Below are 23,767 nucleotides of genomic sequence, written 5' to 3' on the forward strand. Positions count from 1 at the left end.
TTAAACACAGAAGGCTAAGAAAATGCTCATTTTAGAAGAAATTTCCAGATGGCACTTAGATTTTTTTGCATTTGAACTCTTCAGATATTACTGCAACATGTTTAATATAGTGCCCTCTACATTAAGTTGTTTCAACAACCAGTTTTGGCACAAAGATGCCAGAAATTGTGTGGCTTTTTAAAAATAGTTTTGTATGTCTAACAGGTGCAACAGGTGAACAGTTTTTGTCAGGGTCTAAAGCGAATCAAACGGCTGTGCAGACTAGCTGCACAGAAATACACTGCGCTGTCTTCAGCAGATATGCTGGTTATGACCAAGAATGCATTTTCTTTAGCATGTCCTGATATGTTAAATCGAGTTTTGAATTTATCCTCAACAGTAGCTGATCCATAATTAAGCATTCCAATAAGCTCCATAGATCCACCGCTGCTCTTCTGTTGATACCAGTACAGGTATTGATATGTGCTGCCCCCAAAACAAGAAAGAGTTGCCTGTTTCTCTTCTAAGGTCCGTAGAAGATGTTCAGGAGACTGCTGAATAACAGGAGAACAAACCACACAACCTAAAAGAGTGTCAGGAGAATGGCTAACAGTAACAGTGGATATGAAATTAAAATAAATAGTGATACTTACCTGTTAACCAGAAAGTACTGATTATGGTTAAAAGTATTGCTCTAGTCATACTGATAGCATCTAATTAAGGTAACAGAAGAATAATATTCAATTAAAAGGCACTTGTTGCCTCTCTAAACTGTAAAAGCTTTCACTTATTTTGAAGCTGAGGCTGTTGTTCACCTAAAAGAAAAACATCGACAGCAGATGTCAGGTGGCTGCTTATTGGTCCAACTCAAAAGTGGCCACCCACAAGTGTGTGATATTCTAGTAACTAGAGTTTTACTCCATATTCTGTGTATTAAATTATAATATCATCATGTTAGAAATGGTAAAAGCTCACTCAAGTATCTCAAAAAGCTGCACAATTTGACTAATTAGTCTTTATACATGAGGATGAGGCAGGATAAGCACTGATTTTGAATCATTAAAATTGAAGATCTAGAATTTTTCAGTTCAAAAACAAGCCTGGTTTATTTCTCAATTATTGAAATTTTGTGGATAATTTTTTTACATTTATGCTGGCAAGATTTGGACAGCAACCTGGTGTGCGTTTCCCAAAAAAACGGCATACTGTAACTATCATAGTATGATGCATCATTTGGGAAAAGAATGATGTAGTGACGAGTGTATCCCAAAGCCTGTAGTTTCTCTGTCGCAGATACATAATTTGAACTATGTGTAACGCCACGCCAGCAGAGGGAGCCCTCGCCCGACTACTGACTCAGCTCCGCTCACTCTGCGGCTACTTCCTGTTTGTGCTGTATTTCAGTGAGCGCTCAGGCCATGCTTTTTTGGGAAGTATTGCCAGTTTACCTGCCTTACCAAGCGCTGTTCCAAGTGACTGCCATCCTGTGTATGACCCTGCCTGCCTTGTTCACGTATGTTCTCTGTCTTTGCCCTCTTGTTGTGATACTGAACTTATGCCAGCACTCTTACTACGTTTTCTGGATTTGCCCCTGTGTTTGTTGATTGGATTGGACTGCTTAAATGTTGCCGACTCTCTGCCTGTTTACCCATTGAAGTCTTTGCCTAACCCCTTTAATAAACTTCTGCATTTTGATTCGAACAAAGCCCCGGCCTCCTCGTTTCACCATGTTAGTTATTATGTAAAACGCCTATATTGATGCTGTAAATGGGGCGGAGAAACTACTTCTTGGTGGAGAAGCCCATCATTTCTTTGTGCAAATGATATTGTTTAACACACACAAGCATTAAAACATGTCCAATATCAGTTTTCAAGAGTTCACACTTAGCTGATGATTGATTATAAGCAAGTTTGGCATGCTGTCCTGAGATAAGAGATTGACTGTAGTGCAAAATTTAGATTGATCAATTCAATTGTTGTGCATGTTTTTTGAAATGTGGGAGGAAACTGGAGGACCCGGGGAAAACCCACACGAGCACGGGAAGAACATGCAATATTACACACAGAAATGACCACCGGCCTGTTAAGGACTAGAACCGGTGGGGTTCTTGCTGTGAGGCAACAGTGCTAACCACTGGGCCAACGTGCCACCCTATGGAGGGAAAGGTAAAGTGGAAGGGGGGATTCTTCAAATCGAAGATGACGGAGTGAAAAAAACCCTGGCTCTTTATAGTGGGTTTGGAATGGCCTGATTGGTGGATCATGCATGCTAATGCATAACCAGCCGTGTTCATTCATAATCATGTGATCCTCTCGAAATTAGCTTATGAATAAACTTCACTTAGTAAAAATATGCACTTGCTTTCTATAATAATAGAAATATATGTAAATGGCACATGTAGGGCCCATGATTCCTTTACAGATATTATTGAAAACATTACAGATTCTATTCCAAAGCATAAAACCACTTACAAAAGCTAACACGTATTCTAATCTCTTATATAAACCATATAAATGATGAGGCTTTTTCAGAAGAAATGACATTTAATATATATTATTTATTAGAAAATGAAAAAAATCCTACTTTAAGAATAATATTAATAGTGATGATTATTATTATTAATAAGTAGGATATTGGTTTAAGTCTATTTTTACAATTTGACACATTAAACCACTGCAGAAATGTTCTAACCAACAGGCTCATTTCATATACAGTAGACTACATTTGTTAATAAATAGTCTACTATAAAATAAAAGCATTAACGTATGTTTTTTTGTTTTCACAAGCTTTAGAGCAATGACTGTAAATAATATACCAAATTTGGAGGCGTAACGTAAATTCCACTCGTCTGTGTTCAAAATGACATCAATGTTTTCAAAGTGCACTGTAAAGGGAACGCAATTGTAAATATGAAGATCGCTAACACTGAACTGTAAAAATACTTGGAAGGTAAATTACACCTAAGAGAGAAGACTTTAATGCTTTTTTATTTTTAATAATTCCATCATTGAATGTTAGAATGTTCTAAATGAGTAGGGCATAGGGGGGATAACTGGGAATAAAACCGTTATGAACTATGTTTCTAACTACAGCTCCAGAGGTGTAGTTGTAAGAGCACAAGTTTGTGATGCAGTTTGCGAATGTTCTTTGGAACGATGGATTTGAGAAACGGCAAATGAACAAACTATGTTTGTAACGACGGAACTTGCGACCTTAGTTGGCTAATGATGGTTTTCGGAAATGCACACCTGGCTGGTCGATAGAAAAAAAGGTGTAATATGTTTATATTATAATTTAACAAATTATATTATTTAAAAGCTACAGTCATATGTTGTCAGTTTATATATGTACATTTATTTGTGTGTGTGTGTGTGTGTGTGTGTGTGTGTGTGTGTGTGTGTGTGTGTGTGTGTGTATATATATATATATATATATATATATATATATATATATATATATATATATATATATATATATATATATATATATATATATTATACACACACACACACACGCACACACAGTTAAAGTCAGAATTATTACCCCCCCCCCCCCCCCCCTAAATTATTAGCACCCATTTTTTTTCCCAATTTCAATTTAATGGAGAGAAGATTTATTCAACACATTTATAAACACAATAGTTTTAATAACTCATTTCTAAAAACTGATTTATTTTATGTTTGCCATGATGACAGTAAATAATATTTGACTAGATATTTTTAAAGACGCTTCTATACAGCCTAAAGTGACATTTAAAGAATTAACTAGGTTAATTAGGTTAACTAGGCAGGTTAGGGGAATTAGGCAAGTTATTGTATAATATGGTTTGTTCTGTAGACTATCTGAGGAAAAGTGACTAATAATTTTGACCTTAAAATGGTTTTTAAAAAAATTAAAAATTGCTTTTTTTTCTAGCCAAAATAAAACAAATAAGACTTTCTCCAGAAGAAAAAATATTATTTGACAAATTTATTTGCTTTGTTAAACATAATTTTGGAAATATTTAAAAAAGGAAAAAAAATTCAAAGGGGGGGCTAATAATTCTGACTTCAACTATATATAGCGATGCCATGTCTTACTCTAGATTTGAAAAGAAATTCCTTTTTTTTGTGCATTGTTTGTGTATTTATTTATTTACTGATTGTCACATATTTTATTTTATTCTAATTTTTTATGGATTTAAATATCTGAAGCTATGGTTTACTTAATGTGAACGGACAGCTTGGATTGGCATGTTGTTATTTTTTTTAAATCAATGGGAAAGATTAAGATTTTTTTTCAGCAGTTTTCATTTATTCCTGTGGATCTTGATAAGTAGATTCTGGTGTGTTTGATCAGGGTTTGGACTGGAGTTTGGAGTATGACAGATCCTGTAAACAACACTGGACAAAACCAGCTTTATTGCATCTTTGTTTATATATTATTTCAAAATGCAGAAGGTTAGGAACATGGAAAAAAAAGACAGAATTAGTCTAGAGCATGTCCAAGTCACCACATGCAAAACACTTTACTTCTCCATTAAACTACACATTTAAAGAGACAGTACACATTTAAAGAAACAGTACACATTTAAAGAGACAGTACACATTTAAACAGACAGTACACAATTAAGGCACTTTGTTTTTTTTTTTTTTTATTATCCACACAGGTGCAAAGTGAACCGTTTTTGTCAGGGTTTTTAAAGAAACAAATGACTGTGCTAGACTAGCTGCACAGAAATACACTGCGCTGTCTTCAGCAGATAAGCTGGAAATTAACAGGAATGCATTCTTTGTAGCGTGTCCTGATATGATAAATCGACTTTTGAATTCATCCTCTAGAAAAGGTGCTTCATAATTAAGCCTCCCAATAAGCTCAACAGATCCACCGCTGCTCTTCTGTTGATACCAGTACAGGTATGTGTAGCTGCCATCACCGTGAAAACAAGAAAGATTTGCTTCTGTCTCCTTCACAGATCGTAGAAGATGTTCAGGAGATTGCTGAATAACAAGAGAACAAACTACAAGAGGGCGAGAAAGAAAAACAACTGATACTTTATAAAACAAATATCTGCATAAAGACTGCAGTGTGCTATAGACATACTCACCTGTTAACCAGAAAGTAGTGATTATGGCTAAAACGATTGCTTTGATCATTCTCATAACATTTAACCACAGCAACTGAAGAAATACCAAAAAATATATATTTAAAAACAAAGTGCAATGCTGCCTCTCTAAATAATAATAATCGCTCTTACATTTCGAGAGACCAAGGCTGTTGTTAAGCTCAGATATCAGGTGGTACTGTAGGTGGCTGCTTATTGGTCCAAAAGCTGCCACCCACAAATGTGTGATATTCTAGTAACAAAAGAAATACTTAGTTTGTGTATTAAAAAAAAATATATTGATCATGTTAAAAATGGTAAAAGCTCACTCAAGTTTCTTAAAAAGCTGCACAATCTGACTTCTCAGTCTCTACACATGAGGATGAGGCAGGATAAGCACTGATTTTGAATCATTGTTATTGGGAATATAGAATTTTGTAGTTGAAAAACAAGCTCGGTTCATTTTTTTTACACTCATGGAGGCAAGATGTGGACACTAACCTGGCTGGTCGATAGAAAAAAATTATAGCAATATGGTTTTAGAGAAGAAATTAAAGCATTTAAAAGTAACATTAATATGTTGTCAGTTTATATATTTAATTTTATTTACAGGGATGCCATGTCTTGCTCTCAATGCTAAATTTGAAATAAAAATCTATTTTGAAGCATTGTTAATTAATTTATTTATTCATTTATTTATGTGGGCGAGGCAGTGGCGCAGTAGGTAGTGCTGTCGCCTCACAGCAAGAAGGTCGCTGGGTCGCTGGTTCGAACCTCGGCTCAGTTGGCATTTCTGTGTGGAGTTTGCATGTTCTCCCTGCCTTCGCATGGGTTTCCTCCAGGTGCTCCGGTTTCTCCCACAGTCCAAAGACATGCGGTACAGGTGAATTGGGTAGGCTAAATTGTCCATAATGTATGAGTGTGTGTGTGAATGTGTGTGTGAATGTTTCCTAGAGATGGGTTGCAGCTGGAAGGGCATCCGCTGCGTAAAAACTTGCTGGATAAGTTGGCGGTTCATTCCGCTGTGGCGACCCCGGATTAATAAAGGGACTAAGCCGAGAAGAAAATTAATGAATGAATATTCATTTATGTCTGGTGACGCAGTGGCACAGTAGGTAGTGCTGTCGCCTCACAGCAAGAAGGTCGCTGGGTCGAACCTCGGCTCAGATAGCGTATCTGTGAGGAGTTTGCATGTTTTCCCTGTGTTCGCGTGGGTTTCCTCCGGGTGCTCCGGTTTCCCCCACAGTCCAGTCTGCTGCATAAAAACGTGCTGGGTAAGTTGGCGGTTCATTCCGCTGTGGCGACCCCGAATGATTAAAGGGACTAAGCCGAAAAGAAAATGAATGAATGAATGAATGTATGTGTGTCACATATTTTTATTTTATTATGGTTGTTTTTTGTATGTATTAAAAAATCTGAAGCTATTGTTTACCAAATGTGAACGTATGGATTGGATTGTCATATTAAAAAAATAATAATAAAGGAACTACTTTTTTCATCAGTTATTATTTGCTCCTCTGGATCTTGATAAGTTGATTCAGGTGTATCTGATCAGGGTTTGGGCTGGAGTTTGGAGTAAGACGTATCCTGTGAACAATACTGGACGAAACCAGCTTCAATGTCTTTTTGTTTTCATTTTATTTGAAAATGCACAAATTTGAGGAACGTGAAAGGAAAAGAAACAGAATTAGACTAGAGTATGTCCAAGTCACCACATGCAAAGCAGTATGCTTCTGTTCTACATTAAACCACACATTTAAACAAACGATACACATTGTTTTGTTTTTTTTATTATCCACACAGGTGCAAAGTGAACCGTTTTTGTCAGGGTTTTTAAAGAAACAAATGACTGTGCAGACTAGCTGCACAGAAATACACTGCACTGTCCTCAGCAGACAAGCTGGAAATTAATAGAAATGCATCCTTTGTAGCATGTCCTGATATGATGAATCGACTTTTGAATTTATCCTCAACAGTAGCTGATCCATAATTGAGCATTCCGATAAGCTCCACAGATCCACCGCTGCTCTTCTGTTGATACCAGTACAGGAGTTGATAGTTGTTGTCACCATGATAACAAGAAAAATTTGCCTGTTTCTCCTCCACAGATCGTAGAAGATGTTCAGGAGATTGCTGAATAACAGGAGAACAAACCACACAAACTACAAGAGGGTAAGGAAAGAAACTACAGAACTATATTAAATAAAGACTGCAGTGACATACTCACCTGTTAACCAGAAAGTAGTGATTATGGCTAAAACGATTGCTTGGATCATGCTCATAGTAACAGTTAGACTACAGGAACTGAAGAAATGGTATAAAAATCAACGTGCAATGGTTGCCTCTCTAAATAGTAACAGCTCTTGCATTTCTTGAGGCCAAGGCTGTTGTTATGCTCACATATTGTATGAGGTGGTACTGTAGTTGGTTGCTTATTGGTCGACGTCAAAAGTGGCCACCCACTTTAACTTTCGATTTTCTTTTAATGCTATAAATTGCAGATTGATTGATTGATTCATTCATCCATTCATTCATTCACTCATTTATTCATTCACTCACTCACTCATTAATTCATTCAACCAACAGTTCATCCATACAATTTGTTACTTTTTTATTAATTTCATTATTTAAAAAAAAAAAGAAAAAAGCAGGTCAATTTGTAAAAAACTGAATAAAATAAAACAATTGTAATAGCAGGAAAGTTCACTCATATTATGTATGAAAGAGAGAAAGGACAACATACAGTACAACAGAGTAAGTTCTACCTTCTAAGAGCCAATCAGCAGCTGGTAAAGTCAATACGTCACTGCAGCTGCATGATGGTAGAAGCTTGAAAATAATGGCAGTAATAATGTCAGTAAATTAAAGCACATTTAGACACTGGGGATCAGATTTTACAGATGGCTCAGAAATGAATCAGATTATATGCAGATATTTACATGTACATGTGTGCAATAAGTCTATTATTATTATTTTTATTATTAGGGGCTAGGGTTGTAACGGTATGAATTTTTTACGGTATGATAATCGTCTAAAACAATACCACGGTTTGGCGGTTTCGCAGTATACGGTATGTTACAAATGTTACAAAATAATAGAACAGTGAAGCAAATTTGACTTTTTCCAAATAATATATTTTCAGTTACTATAAACAACACCACTTACAATGAACAAATAAAAAAATAAGAAAATAATAAATAATGTGTCAAAGTCCAAATAAAGTCCAAATAAACATGGTGCAAATCCTCAGTAAAAAAATAGATATAAATATTTACTATACTATAAATAGTTACATAACGAAACTAGATTCAATATGGAACATCCTTAGGTTTTATGTGCCAGCATGGATATGGTTGTCTGTGGATATGGATTTGGATATGGTTGTCTGCAGTGCAGACAAACAGCTGCACCTTCATTTGCGTCTTTTGAAAACAGCAAGAGCAGCAGTTCGTCTTTGCTGTGTCACTGTTTTGTCATGTTTCTGTGCTGCTGTGCATGCAAAAGTACTTAGTATGAGGATTATTTGATGCAAAACTTTTTTTGTTTTTGCGTTTTATTTAGCCGCGCATAAATGTATGCCTATCTCTCATTCCGTGTTGTTCAAAAAGCTCGTTGTTGGTCCACAAACAAAAGCGAAACGTATGCTTATTGGTTGTGATATAGCGAGTTTGAACCAATCTGGGCATGGAGGAGGGACAATGCATCAATGTATCATGTCTGGTTTGTCCGGAGACACAGTGACGAGCGTTTCTTTGTCAAATCAGCGTTGTCAAATTTTGATGACGTAACCGCACTGATTCCGGAGCCTCTGAAAGTCCGCGTTATGTGATCCATGTTATGTGATACAGCACTGTAAAGCTGAGATTCTCTTCTTTATGCCAATCTTTGAAGTGTATGAATCGGATCACCGGATCAAAAGTTATTAAACATTTAAGAGCAATACTTATTTTTAGCCGCGGGCGGCTGTCTCGGTCTTTAAGGGTTAAAACCGTTGATATGCAATTGTTCATGGTATGATAATCGTGCACGTTCAAATCGTGGTAGACCGTCATACCGGTATATTGTTACAACCCTATTAGGGGCCAAGCACCGTTTCTTCCACCGGATTTGAATGACACCCCATATAACCTATATGCAGGAAAGTTGTATAATTTGACACAATGATAGAAGGTAGTGTCAACATGAACCACAGCAAACTTGAAGTCTCTAAAGCAGGTCGCCACTTGGCGATGGACCGCGCAGCACAACTCATTTCAGAATTCTAAAAATAGGTTTGTATCAGGGTACACACACCGACGCCACAAGTGGGCGGCGCCCAGCCATGACTCAGGACACTGTTCATATTTCTGCCGCGCCACAGAGCGCCATCTGATTAGTTTCATTTTAAAAATCATGCGAATGTGTGCGTCTGGTGTGCGATAATTGTAACTGTCATGGGCGCGCTGAGCGGCGCATCTCGTGTGTGATGCCCTTAACTCAAACTCTCTAGCGCCACCACTTGTCCAAACTTTCAATTTCAAAATTAAGCATAGGGCAACGCAGTGGCGCTGTAGGTAGTGCTGCCAACTCACAGCAAGAAATGCACTGGTTCGAGTCTCGGCTGGGTCAGTTGGCATTTCTGTGTGGAGATTGCATGTTCTCCCCGTGTTTGCATGGGTTTCCTCAGGGTGCTCCGGTTTCCCCCCACAAGTCCAAAGACATGCGGTATAGGTGAATTAGGTTGGCTAAATTGTCCATGAGCTACAAAGTGGTGCTAATGGATTTACTTTTTAAACAACATGGCGGAAAACAGTGTTGTTTTGTGTTGGGCTGAAAATAGAAACACATTGGGGCAAATACATATTGTGCCTTATTGCGCAGGGTGTATGATTTTTAGATTTACATTTAGTCATTTAGCAGACGCTTTTATCCAAAGCGACTTACAAATGAGGACAAGGAAGCAATTAACACAACTAAGAGCAACAATGAATTAGTGCTATAGGCAAGTTTCAGGTCTGTAAAGTCTAAGAAGGGAAGTATTAGTAGTATTTTTTTTATTTATTTTTTTTATTTTTTGGGGTACAGTTAGTGTGATATTCAGAGAGGCAATTGCAGATTAGGAAGTGTAGTAGAGACTAACTATATAGGACCCTAAATGATAAACTAAATGATAGGGCCCTAAGTCTTTATTTGATTCCATTTTCATTTGTGGCTTGTATTTGTGCCTTTTTTCGTCAAACAGGTGCAAAGAGTATCATTTTTTGTTAGGGTTCATAGAGAATTGTACGACTGTGCATACTTGCTGCACAGAAATAGACTGCACTGTCTTCAGCAGATACTTTGGAAATGAGCAGGAATGCCTCTTTTGTTGAGTCTCCGAATGTGCTGAATCGAGATTTGAATTTATCCTCTGGAGAAAAACTCCCAAATGTCAGCAATCCAATAAGCTCCAAAGATCCTCCATTGCTTTTCTGTTGATACCATAACATGTATGGATAGCTGCTTTCACCGTGATGACAAGAAAGGTTTGTGTCTTTCACCTCCACGGTTAGAAGCTCTTTTGGGGATTGCTGAATGACAAGAGAACAAACTAGACAAACTGCAAGAGAGTGAGAAACAAGGAGTATACATGAAATAACTTAAACTGTATTGACTGCACATCATGATAAAGCTTACCTGTTAAAATTAATATATGGATTATGGTTGAAATGATTGCTTGGGCCATTCTTACTGTATATCAAAATGACAGTACATTAAATTTGCCCTGACTGCCAGTTGAACTATAAGCGTCTTCTGCAGTCAGCAGAGTAAAGTTATCTCAAATCTTGAGGCCAAGGCTGTTGTTCACCTCAGTTGACTGGGCTTTAACCCTGCAGGTGCAGCTGTGTCATGTGACGGGGAGTGGTTTTAGTGCAGTCTCGTATATACTTGTAACACCGTGCTGCACTCACTGCACAGAAATACACAGCGCTGTGCTCAGCCTTCACAGAGGACAACACCAGGGTCGCCTCTTTCTCTGCGTCTCCTGTGATTGTGAATTCTTTTTTGTCAACTAAGCGTTGCTTAAAGGAAAGGAAGCCGATGAGCTCAAGGTTTCGCCCGTTAAACTGCTGGTACCAGAAGATTTTGTCGAGACTTCTGTCGTTGTGGCTGCAGGTGATATTCAGGGTCGCTCCGGTGTCTAAAAAAAGCTCTGTCGGAGTTTGTATGACATTTACTGCCATTGAAAGTACTGAAAGACCAACAGAGAGAGAGAGAGTTAGGCAGATAAAACTACAGTTGTGCTATTAATAATTGCATCTGCATGTAATGTCACATATCTCACCAATGTAACAGTGGAGCAAGAAACATCTGACTGGAAATTGAGTCATGTTGAACTCTATGTTAAATGAATACTGATGTATGAGCTAGTCAGGTATCATGGAGCCTGAGTTGTGCTTTACACGTGAGTTTTTACTACTCCTGCCCCCTGCTGGATTGGAAATTGAGTATTACAGCACAGCAGACAGGGGCGGACTGGCCATCTGGCAATTCTGGCAAATGCCAGAAGGGCCGGACCAATTTTTAAATGTGGGCCGTTCAGTTTTTTTTTTTAAATATGTATAGTTTTTAAGTGCAGACAGCTTTTATCTCTTGCTTGATGTGATATTATGATGATGATGATAATAATAATAATAATAATAATAATAATAATAAATGTTAAGCATTTGGCCCAATCGGCAACTGCCGCCTGGTTTCAAGATGGGCCGACCCAATCCGAGGTTACCCATACATAATCAAAATCTGGCAAGAATGTCATATTATTTCACCATCTGTAGACTAAATAGTGAATGTGCGTGTCTGTGGGTGGATCTGTTTCGGTGTGGTAATGTGGGCTGGTGTGGCTACAGTGCCAGGGCTGAATTTTTGTCCCAGTCCGCCCCTGACAGCAGAACGTTCGAGGTTACAGAAGTAACCCTTCGTTCCCCGAGGAGGGGAACGGAAGTGCCATGAATGGGAGGATTCGGATCAGAAGCCGCTTATCTGGAGAGTATTGAACGGGCCAATGAATGAAATTAATTGGCAGCGTAAGCTTGCGCAGGTGTGCGACATCTGCAATCATCTCAGCATATAAGCACACCTGAAGCCAGCAGACGCCATCCTTTTAAGCTGAAGAGACTTTCAAACAGCTAAGGGACAGTCATTATGGCGACGGAATATGGCACTTCCGTTCCCCTCCTCGGGGAACGAAGGGTTACTTCTGTAACCTCGAACGTTCCCCTTCGGTTGGGGAACTTCAGTGCCATGAATGGGAGAATATGGAAAGCGCCATAATGACTGCACCTTACCAACACCCCCGATGAGGAGATAGTCAAGCAAGCGTGACGCACCCACATCATGGGGGGCGCGGTCCTCCAACGTGTCCCTGGCCCTAATTTATCCTACTTCAACAGAAGTTTTACGGATTTAGATACATTTTTTGGGAAGTCGTGAGCATCTAGATAATTCTAGGAAATACGACAGTACGTTGGGAAGCGTGCAATCCCGATAGGGAGGACGCTGCGGAGGCCATCCGTTACCCAAGGGGGGGATAGATGGCAGAATTTACCTATGGACTAGCCCTAAAAAGGGGGAGTACGCATAGCAAAGAGTGGTTAGCGGAGAGGAAAGACACGGGTCCGCCCAGGGGGGGGACTTAACCGTGGCGGAATAAGCATATGGGATCGCCTAGTGGGGATCACGCATAGCAGGCACCTATACCCAAAACGCGGGCTGACCAGCGGGCAGACCTACAACGTAGTGGGCCAGCAAGTGACTCCTCCGCTGAGTCAGTGCTGGGGGCCACGGAGGAATCTGCAGGGCTCACCTGACGGGGAACTTTACTGACAGATAAAAAAGGCGCACGTACCTCCGTGTTAGGGAGAATGGCGCAGCAAGCGTGTTTCAACACCCTACCGAGTTGTCTCCTCAATCACCAAAGGGTTACCTAATACCCTTGAGGAAACCGGCTCCACTCGCAGATTGTAAAACCTTGCAAATGTGTTGGGTGTCGCCCAGCCCGCAGCTCTACAGATGTCTGTTAGAGAGGCGCCGCGTGCACGCGCCCAAGAGGATGCAACGCTCCGAGTGGAGTGTGCACGTACTCCCGGGGGACACGGCTGACCTCGACTCGAATAAGCGAGTGAAATGGCATCCACAATCCAGTGGGATAATCTTTGTTTCGATACGGCACTTCCCTGCTGCCGACCGCCATAACAGACAAAGAGCTGCTCAGATGATCTAAAATTCTGAGTACGGTCCACATAAATGCGCAGAGCGCGAACTGGACAAAGTAAAGAAAGGGCTGGGTCTGCCTCCTCCGGGGGCAGCGCTTGCAGGTTCACTACCTGATCTCTAAAGGGGGTGGTAGGAACCTTGGGCACATAACCGGGGCGGGGTCTCAGGATAACGTGAGAGTAATCCGGCCCGAATTCCAGGCACGAGTCACTGACCGAAAATGCCTCCAGGTCCCCGACCCTCTTGATGGAGGCCAACGCAACCAGCAGAGCTGTCTTCAGGGACAGAAATCTTAGAGATACTGATTCGAGTGGCTCAAAGGGATCGGATCGCAGACTCGTGAGAACGAGGGCGAGATCCCAAGAGGGCATGAGAGGGGGGCGAGATGGATTAATTCGCCTAGCACCCCTAAGGAACTGGATGACCAGGTTATGCTTTCCCACGGTGCCGCCAGCTACCGCGCTATGATAAGCGGAGATGGCGGCCACGTAAACCTTGAGAGTGGAGGGCGACAGCCTGCTGTCCAACTTCTCTTGAAGGAAAGAGAGCACAACACTAATCTGGCAATTTCGGGGGTCTTCTCTGCGAGAGACGCACCATTCAGTGAATAGACTCCACTTCAGGGCGTAGGCGCGCCTCGTGGAGGGGGCTCTAGCCTGAGTGATGGTATTAACCACCGCAGTCGGTAGGTTACCTAAGTCTTCCTCGCGTCTAGGGACCACACGTGGAGGTTCCAAAGATCGGGGCGAGGGTGCCAGATGGTGCCCTGTCCCTGAGAGAGTAGGTCCTCTCTCAAAGGGATCCGCCAGGGGAGGGCCATCGCGAGGAGTGAGAGCTCTGATATCCAGGTCCGGTTGGGCCAAAGGGGCGCAACTAGCAGAACCTGTTCCTCGTCCTCCCTGACCTTGCACAGAAACTGCGCGAGCAGGCTCACTGGGGGAAACGCATACTTGCGCATGCCCCGAGGCCAGCTGTGGGCCAGTGCATCCGTGCCGAGAGAGCCCTCGGTCAGGGAAAAAAACAACTGGCAGTGAGCGTTCTCGGGGGAAGCAAACAGATCGATCTGGGCCTCCCCGAATCGCGCCCATATCAGCTGAACAGACTCGGGGTGGAGTCTCCATTCTCCAGGGCGTAACAGCTGTCGTGAGAGCGCATCGGCTGCACGATTGAGCGTGCCTGGGACGTGAATGGCGCGCAGCGATTTCAGCCGCGGGTGACTCCAGAGGAGCAGACGGCGGGCGAGCTGAGACATGCGGCGAGAGCGCATACCCCCCATGCGGTTGATATACGCCGCCGCCGCCATACTGTCCGTCCTGACCAGCACGTGTTGCCGCTCCAGCACCGGTAAAAAGCGGTGGAGAGCGAGGAACACTGCCAACAGCTCTAGGCGATTGATATGCCAATGCAGCTGGGCACCCTTCCAGAGGCCCGCAGCCGCATGCCCGCGACACACGGCCCCCCAACCCGTGTTGGAAGCGTCTGTTGAAACAACAACATGGCTGGACGCCTGTCCTAGAGGCACACCGGCCTGTAGGAACGAGGGGTCGTTCCAAGGGCTGAGGGCGCGGCGACACAGCGCAGTAACCGAGACCCGGTGTGTGCCCGCGTGCCATGCGCGTCTGGGGACCCGATCGTGAAGCCAGTGCTGAAGTGGTCTCATATGGAGCAACCCGAGCGGCGTGACGGCGGCTGCGGATGCCATATGCCCCAGGAGCCTCTGAAAGAACTTCAGTGGGACCACTAGTTTGCTGTCGAGCTCCCTCAGACAGTTCAGCAACAGGCGAGCGCGTTCCTCGGAGAGGTGCGCTACCATGGTGATCGAGTCCAGCTCCATCCCGAGAAAAGAAATCCTCTGCACGGGGGCGAGTTTGCTCTTTTCTCGGTTGACCTGAAGCCCCAGTAGGCGGAGATGCCGAAGCACCTCGTCCCTGTGCATAATCAATTGCTCCCGCGAGTGGGCTAAAATCAGCCAGTCGTCGAGATAACTGAGTATGCGAATGCCCGCGAGCCGAAGGGGCGCTAGGGCACCCTCCGCGAGTTTGGTGAAGACCCGCGGAGACAGAGAGAGCCCGAAGGGGAGGACCTTGTACTGCCACGCTCGACCCTCGAACGCAAACCGCAGAAATTGGCGGTGGCGTGGAAGAATGGAGACATGGAAATACGCGTCCTTCAGGTCTATGGCTGCAAACCAATCCCGAGGACGAACGCATTGGAGAATGCGCCTCTGCGTGAGCATTCTGAACGGCAGCTTGTGCAGACAGCGGTTCAAAACGCGCAGATCTAGGATTGGCCGTGACCCACCGCTCTTTTTGGGTACGATGAAGTATGGGCTGTAAAACCCACTCTCCATCTCGGCTGGAGGAACCGGCTCGATTGCACCCTTCGCCAGGAGGGCAGCAATCTCCTCTCGCAAGACAGGGGCGGACAGGGGGTTGACCCTGGAGAAATACACGCCCGTAAACTTGGGGGGCCGTTTCGCGAACTGAATCGCGTAACCGAGTCTGATTGTGCGTATGAGCCACCGCGAGGGGCTGGCCCGCGCTAACCAGGCAGGCAGAGCCCTCGCTAATGGAGTCATCGCTACAATCGCTGACGTACCAGCGGTGGGGCAGCGCGGAGTGGGTGTGCTGATCCGGGAAGCACGAGGGTCCCGCGGAAAAGCTGGAGGAGAGCGATTCGCTCTGGCTCCGCACCCTGACTCCAGAGAGGGGGCTGGAGGGCTGAGGGAAGGGAGACCGTCCCCCCAGCGCTCGTGAGCCACTGGCGAAGCACGTAGAGTCTGCGAGCCGGAAGGCAGCGCGTCCCGGACTGGCAGAACTCATGCAGTCACATCCGGGGAAGGGAAAAAGTGCTCTTTTACTGATGTTTTGGTGGCACTGAAAAGTACCGTTGTTATCGGGGCCCCGCCCTCCAGCGGGGAAAGAGCAAGTTTCCTCTTCTCCGGATGGCCTGTCTCAGGGACGCTTCGCGGTCCGTTTACCGGACTTAACGGCGCCCTGGGCAGGAGGGGCTGCCTGCTTTCGAGGTGAACGCCGCGCCCGCTTGGCCGGAGGCGCAGGCGGGGGCGGGGCAGCACTCGTTGGCGGGCGCCCTCGGCGAGGAACAGCGGAGGTGGATGGCTCGGCGGGCGGAGCGGGCTTACGGCCACGCCGATAGATGACATTGCCCATCGCATCCGACTGCTCTTTCACCGCCTTGAATTCCTGGGTGAATTCACCGACGGTGTCGCCGAACAGGCCAGCCTGGGATATGGGCGAGTCAAGAAAGCGAACTTTGTCAACGTCGCGCATATCGGCCAGGTTTAGCCAGAGGTGGCGTTCCTGAACCACAAGTGTGGACATCGTCCTCCCCAGCGCACACGCGGCGGACTTAGTAGTCCGAAGAGCATAGTCGGTCGCGGTGCGCAGCTCATGTAATAAGCTTGGGTTGGACCCGCCCTCGTGCAGCTCGGCCAGCGTCTGCGCTTGGTTGCGCTGGTAGGTGGCCATCGCGTGCAAAGCAGAAGCAGCCTGGCCCGCAGCCTTATAAGCTCTGGCTCCGAGGGAGGCAGACAACCTACAGGCTTTGGACGGGAGGCGGGGCAAACCCCGCCACGTAGAGGCGCCGCGCGGACAAAGATTGACCGCGATAGCGCGCTCCACTGACGGGATCGCCTCATACCCCCTGGCAGCTCCGCCGTCAAGGGCGGTGAGGGCGGAGGCACTCGCAGCACGGGCAGAGAAAGGTGCCCTCCAGGACTGCGTGAGCCTACTGTGCACTTCCGGGAAGAAGGGGACGAGAGGCTTCGAAGGCTTCGCCTTCTGGTCCTCTACGTAGCACCCATCTAGTCGGTCCGGCCGCGGAGCTGGGGGATAAACCATCTCCAACCCCACGGCCGAAGCAGCCCGGGAAAGCACGGCTAACATGTCCGCTTCAGGATCCGATTTGACAGCGCTCACCTGCCCGGAGGGGGCGAGCGGGTCCGGATCTTCGTCGGACAGTGAAAGCCCACCCTCCGATGCCGCGGAGGACATCTGATCTCCGGTGTCAGCGAGTGTGAGAGCTACCATCTGGTTAGACGGATCACTCTCACCACCCGAAGCTTGGATGGAGCGCCGTGAGGAGCGAGAGGTCCGCGAGCCCGTGGGCGGCGGATTAGCTCCCGCTGAAACCCTCAGATCTGCCCGAGCGCCCGCTGCTTTTTTAGAACAGGAGGCAACTGGGGTGGCTCGCTCTCTTGCGAAAGTTAGCCGCGATCTTAGCTGTGCAACGGTCATGGCATCGCAATGACGAAATGAACCGCCCGCGAGCACCGCATTAACATGCTGGACCCCCAAACATGCAATGCAGTGATCGTGTCCATCATCCGGAGCCAGGAAACCCCCGCATCCAGAAACGCACAGTCGGAGCGCCATCCTGAAAAGGACGTGCTGCACGACTGTGTTGCTCTTTTAGGAAAGTTGCAACTATACGCACCGCTCTGGAGGACCGGACCCAAAGAACCGCAGGCAAGGGAGTAACCCAGCTCGACCGTCTGCCACCGCGAAGACCCACTCTGGACCGGGAGACACACTCGTTCGCTCTGAAGTGCTGATCAGCAAGAGGAACCCTCATCGACTCACTCAGAAAGGATCTGAAGCGAAAAGGATGGCGTCTGCTGGCTTCAGGTGTGCTTATATGCTGAGATGATTGCAGATGTCGCACACCTGCGCAAGCTTACGCTGCCAATTAATTTCATTCATTGGCCCGTTCAATACTCTCCAGATAAGCGGCTTCTGATCCGAATCCTCCCATTCATGGCACTGAAGTTCCCCAACCGAAGGGGAACTCACTTTTAGTTGTATGATGACTATCTAGTACTGACTGTCTTGCCAAATGTTCCTTTCAGGGTTAGTTGTCCCATTAGACTATTATATTAGAAGTTTTGAGTCAAATCCCCTGGTTATATATTTAGATTTTTGTTTGGCTATAAATAAAATTAAGGTATTAATCCATTTTTGTTGTCAATGTGTGAACACATGTTAAACTCTTTATGGTATTGTGGTTACTTTATATTCGGATGTACTTACAGTGTACCTACTCATTTATAATGTTAATAAACTACGTGTACAGTACACTGTAAAAATAAATTGTTGAGAACAAAAAAATAAGGCAACTTGATGCAGTAAGAACTTTGAGTTGTCTCAACAACTGTTTTTTAGTTTTTCTCAGTAACAATATTTTATTCAGCTAAGATAATTTTGTTTATTTATGCAATGTTGATTATTGTATTTTACTAATAAAGATATTATTGTCACATCAACTGAAGCAACAATTACTGCTGTTGAGTCAATTAATTTTTTTCTGTTTAGTGGATGTTTTTTTTTTTTTTTAATTTGCAAAATAAGCAAATAGTTCTGTTAGCATATCATCCTGTTTTTAATAATTTTACTTGAAAATTAACAAACTTCATCCATTTATTTTCCTTTGGCTAAGTCCCTTTATTCATCAGGGGTCACCACAGCGGAATGCACCACCAACTTGTTCAGCATCTGTTTTACACAGCGTATGCCTTTCCAGCTGCAACCCAGTACTGGCAAACATCCATTCACACTTATGCCTAGTTCACACTAAAGGATTTTAAGCCTGATTTGAGCCCGATTTGGAAGTTAACAAGCTCGCCGACAGATCGGGCTGTGATCGGGAAGAAATCTGCAGGTGCTCGGCGCTCGCCGCTCTTTATGTGTGAACTACTGAACAACGCATCAACGAGGCTCGCTGACGCGTCGCCGACACCTCGCAGACGGAAATCCAACATTCAGCATGCTAAATATTCCAGAGCAGTCGGCCGACTCAATCCCACGTGTGGTCAGATGTAGTGACGAGCTGCAGCCAATGAGAGAGCATATCAGCATGAGCCGCGTGCCTGTGTTCAGGAGCTCAGCAGAAACATCTGTGATTGGTCAGAATGGGCATCGATGCACTCGCTTCATTCTGCGTTAGCACAGACATGAGAGTAGGATATATTAACAGTGGAACTAGAATTTTGTAACTATTAGACTTACCATACTGCTCATTCTGACGGTTCTTATATAAAACGCCATACGTCACATCATATTTACACTCAAAGCTATTATTGAGATATTAAAATTAAGCTTTGAATGTCTGGCATCATATTTAATGACACCATTACCCTAAAAATATAATCTTTTTTTGGTAATACAGCCTATAAATATGTAGTTAAGATACTAAAACACTTAAAGGTCTTGGCTTTCATTTTCACTTTCAAACAGGAGCTATTTCACAGCACAGAATATGCTGTTTTGAAAGATATCTAAAGTAAATTGATGTTTTGCCATCAGAAAGTTTTGATTATGTTAGCAGGAAGTTGCTAGGCAAGAAAATGCACACATATTTAAAGTCACAGTGAAAAGTATTAGACATGCATGCTGTCATTTTGACCAATATGGTAATTTAAGGCAGAAATGCTCAGTTCTTTACTGTTTTGTAATAAAAAAAAAAAAACAATATCAGAAAGAAATACACTAATAGTTAGAATCCGGCAGGGTGTTATAAATATGCTAGTTTTATTTCAAAGAGTTATAAAATTACAAAAATTAAAAACTCTCTGTGTATCTATCCACTGGAACCTGCAGATGAGTGATTAATCCGCTGATAAATCAGCTGATTTGACGATGTTTTTAAATGCTTTCTCCAAAGCTCAAAGCGCTGTCAGTGATGTAATCGGCACACAAGCAGCCAATAGTGTTCCGCTTTTTCTGACGACTCCTCCCTCAAAATTTCATTGGCTGTGGTTTGGTAGCTTGAATGAGCTGATGGGGAATGAGTTGTTGTCAGATCATGTAGTGTGTGACCCCCCTCTTGTGGATCGTTCACGGAGTGTTGCGTAGTGTGAACACCACAGAGATTAAAAGACACAAAGTCAAGTCATGTAGTGTGAACGGCACAGCGATCTGCTGATGTTTAAAATCCTGTAGTGTGAACTAGGCTTTAGACACCTCATGTCTTTGAACTGTGGCGGAAACCGGAGCACCCGGAGAAAACCCACATGATGCCAACTGACCCAGCCGGGTCTTGAACCAGCAACCTTCTTGCTGTGAGGTGACTGTGCTACCAACTGCGCCACTGTGTCACCCCTCTTTCAAGCAACTGATAAACAAACTAAGTTTTCGATCGTCACATCACGCATGCACAAATTATTTAAATATCAACATTCCTGTTCAACACAAAAATGTTTGTCTAGAAAAGTCAGTTAAACATGTAGACATAACATTTTAGTGAATATTGTTGACATAACATATATTTTTATGTAATCAATTCGTATTCACAATTCTTAGTATATATGACAGAAAAAGTACAGTGTGCTGAACAAATGGTGATTTTGTTTTTTACAGTGTACTTACTATATAGTTAAAGTCAGAATTAGGACTAGGTCTGGGGTTAGTTGTGGGTAATTGTGCTTGATTCATTGTAATTACTAAACATGTAAACAAGGACACCTTAAAATAACTTGTTACCAAATAATTTCCCCCCTACAGTCTTTAGATGATTTTAATGTCACTGTGCATTTTCTGATTAATTAAATGTTCTCCACAGTCTTAAACATCCCAATTGGATGCCATCCTAGCAGGAAATGACAACCAGCCTAATCTCAGGATTATGTTCATGTCTTGAATGCACTGACATAGCCAGCCAGAACACTTAGACGCATTCATGTCTGTGCGGTTTATAAGAATTCAAGACTGTGAATATTTTTGCAGACACATTTAGCTGCCAGATGTTAGTCAGATAATGTCCTTTTTAATCCAACTGTGGAAAAAAAGTATTGATAAAAATGCTCATGATAAGCTGTTGTTTGTTTAACTTCAAGCTCTGACGCATGTGCACATAAAGCAGCCGGTGAGCACAACACACACACATATTAGCCCCTTTCACACAGTGTTACCGGTGAATATCCGGAAAAATTTCCAGAACGACTTTAGCAAGGGCGTTACGGAATTTTTCCGGAATAGACCGTTCACACATCCATTGCAAAGTACTGGTAAATTCTGACATCATTAACCAGAAATGAGCTCTAAATGGCTGCGCATGTATTTGTAAACATTTGACTACATTACAAACTCTGTTGATGGATCAGTATTGTGAACAACTTCGATGAAAACGTATAGAGAAACACTTTCGCATGTCAAGATGTACATAATATGTGTGTGTGCAGCCGCTCACTGGCTGCTTTACGTGCACACGTGTCAGAGCTTGAAGGTAAACGAACAACGGCTTTTCATAAGCATCTTATCGATAATTATTTACACAGATAGCATTAAGAAGGAACATAGAAACGTTATTTGACTAACATCTAACAGCTAAATGTGTCTGGAAATATATATAAAGGCTTATTCTCATAAACTGCGCGTGAATGCGTCTGAATGTTCTGATTGGCTAAAGTAGACGTCTCACGTCAGCGCGTTCTAGACAAGAATGCGCTCTTTCTGGCAATGTTTCTTCTGCGTTCACACAGCGCAGCATTCCGGCAAATTACCGGTAATGTTACAACTTCTCTTTCCGGAAAATAGCCGAATTTTACCGGTATTTTCAAAAAGGGCCTGTTCACACATACAGACCTTTCCGGAAAATTGCTGGTCATTTTCCGGAAAGGTCTGTATGTGTGAAAGGGCCTACTATGAACATCTCGGGGCTACTATGAACATCTCGCGAATGTGTTCCTCCATATGTTTTCATCGAAGTTGTTCACAATGCTTATCCATCCACAGAGTTTGTAATGTAGTCAAATGTTTACAAATACAAGCGCAGCTGTTTAGAGGTCGTTTCTGGTCAATTATGCCAGAATTTATCGGTATTTTTGAATGGATGTGTGAACGGTCTTTCCATAACGTCCTTGCTTGTGTGAACAGCGCTTTGTTGAATTTACCGGTAAAGTCGATTCGGAAATTTTCCGAATATTTACCTGTATCATCGTGTGAAAGGGGCTAATGTTATGTACTTTAATTTCCAGTTGTCTACTTTAAGTAACAAGTAGCTAATGATTTGCAAATGTATCGTTATTGCATAACTTTACTTGAGGCATATTATTGTTAGTAACGTGTTTGTATGCTATAAGTAGAGTACTTAATCATGTTTGTGCCAATAAGTTACAGTATTTTGATTGATTGATTGACTGGCAGCATAAATGTTTAATAGTTTGCAAGTACATTATGTAATCCACAATATGTGGCTAATCTGAAAATGTCTTTCAAAAATTGCAATAAAAAGTACTGATTAAATACTGACTATATTCAATATGGAGGAAAAGTTATGACAGTTACACACGCTAACCGATTTGAACTGCTAAACATATATTTTGTTGTTCACAGCGCTTAACCTTCTGGACAAAAAGAAAGAGTGACATAGATTCAATGTATAGGTGGTCTATGATAAAGTTTTTGTACAGAAGTGCAGGAAACCCACAGCACCGTGTTCTCTCGCAGCACAATAATAGATTGCATTATCTTTTGAAGAAAGGGTTTTCAGTTTCAAACTGCTGCTGCTTGCTCCATTCCCTAACAACTCTATTTTGTCCGTAAAAAGGGTCTCTGTGTTGTTATTTGTTCTATAAAGATGCCCCATGAGCTGCATTTCTCCATTTAGAAGCTGTTTGTACCACAGGATCACATTAAAGGCTGAACTCGAGTGAGAGCAGTGAAGACTGACTGATTCTGTGTTGTTGGCCAGCAGGTCAGATGGGGTCTGTATGATAGAAGAGTTCACTGAGGAAAAAAAGAGAGAGAAACATTTACAGTATCAGTAATGTTAAGGAAAACTGGATGATAATTACAGTTACAAATATAAATGGTTCCAGATTAAAGATTGTTTACCTGTTAAAAATAGACAGCAGACAGCAGTGTAAACCAGACGCCTGATCATGTTGAAATGATTACATAGACACAACAAACACAACCTTTTCCATAGACGAATCTACTGTACATTATATCTTCAGCAAACAGTTTCTGCCCTCTGGTGTGCAACTGGTGGTATCAAAGATGTCGGATCCGTTTTTCTATAGAAGATCATTTCCAGCTCAATATACAAGGCTGAGCAATAATGAGTAATTAATAGCAGATTTATTTATTTCTCTGTGAATGCAGGCAATATATGAAGAGTGAAACCCTCTAAATCTGTCAGACCTCTTTTCTTGTAAATAAGAAATTTCTATCAGGCTCCTCTGATTAGATACAGAAGTTTTGTTTTATATGTAATGATAAGGTTATTAGCTAGTAAATAAAATAACTTTTTTCAAAAATGTCACTTTAGAGAATTCTTTGGTTTTTTAATAAGGTAAATTTTCTTTTGCGTCAAAACCAGCTAAATCCACTTTTTTTTTTTTTTTGTAAAACCTCTAAATCCACCTATTGGGGCAAGACAGTATAATTAGTTAAAAAAAAATCACTAAAGATTCAATTAGAAATTATTTTACCAATCATAAACCACATACACAG

General features: G+C 42.8%; 1 long non-coding RNA gene across 1 annotated transcript in view; it reads left to right on the forward strand.

Annotated features, from left to right (window-relative positions):
* Positions 1-1,407: 1,407 nt before the first annotated feature.
* The window catches only part of LOC141378404 (uncharacterized), a 154,777-nt gene continuing 132,417 nt past the window's right edge, over positions 1,408-23,767 (forward strand). Inside the window, exons 1-2 of the long non-coding RNA XR_012392969.1 lie at positions 1,408-1,492; positions 7,172-7,235. This is a non-coding gene — a long non-coding RNA (uncharacterized lncRNA). The remainder of the gene's footprint in view (positions 1,493-7,171; positions 7,236-23,767) is intronic.

Source organism: Danio rerio, chromosome 17, assembly GCF_049306965.1.
Source record: "Danio rerio strain Tuebingen ecotype United States chromosome 17, GRCz12tu, whole genome shotgun sequence".
Lineage (NCBI taxonomy): Eukaryota > Metazoa > Chordata > Actinopteri > Cypriniformes > Danionidae > Danio > Danio rerio.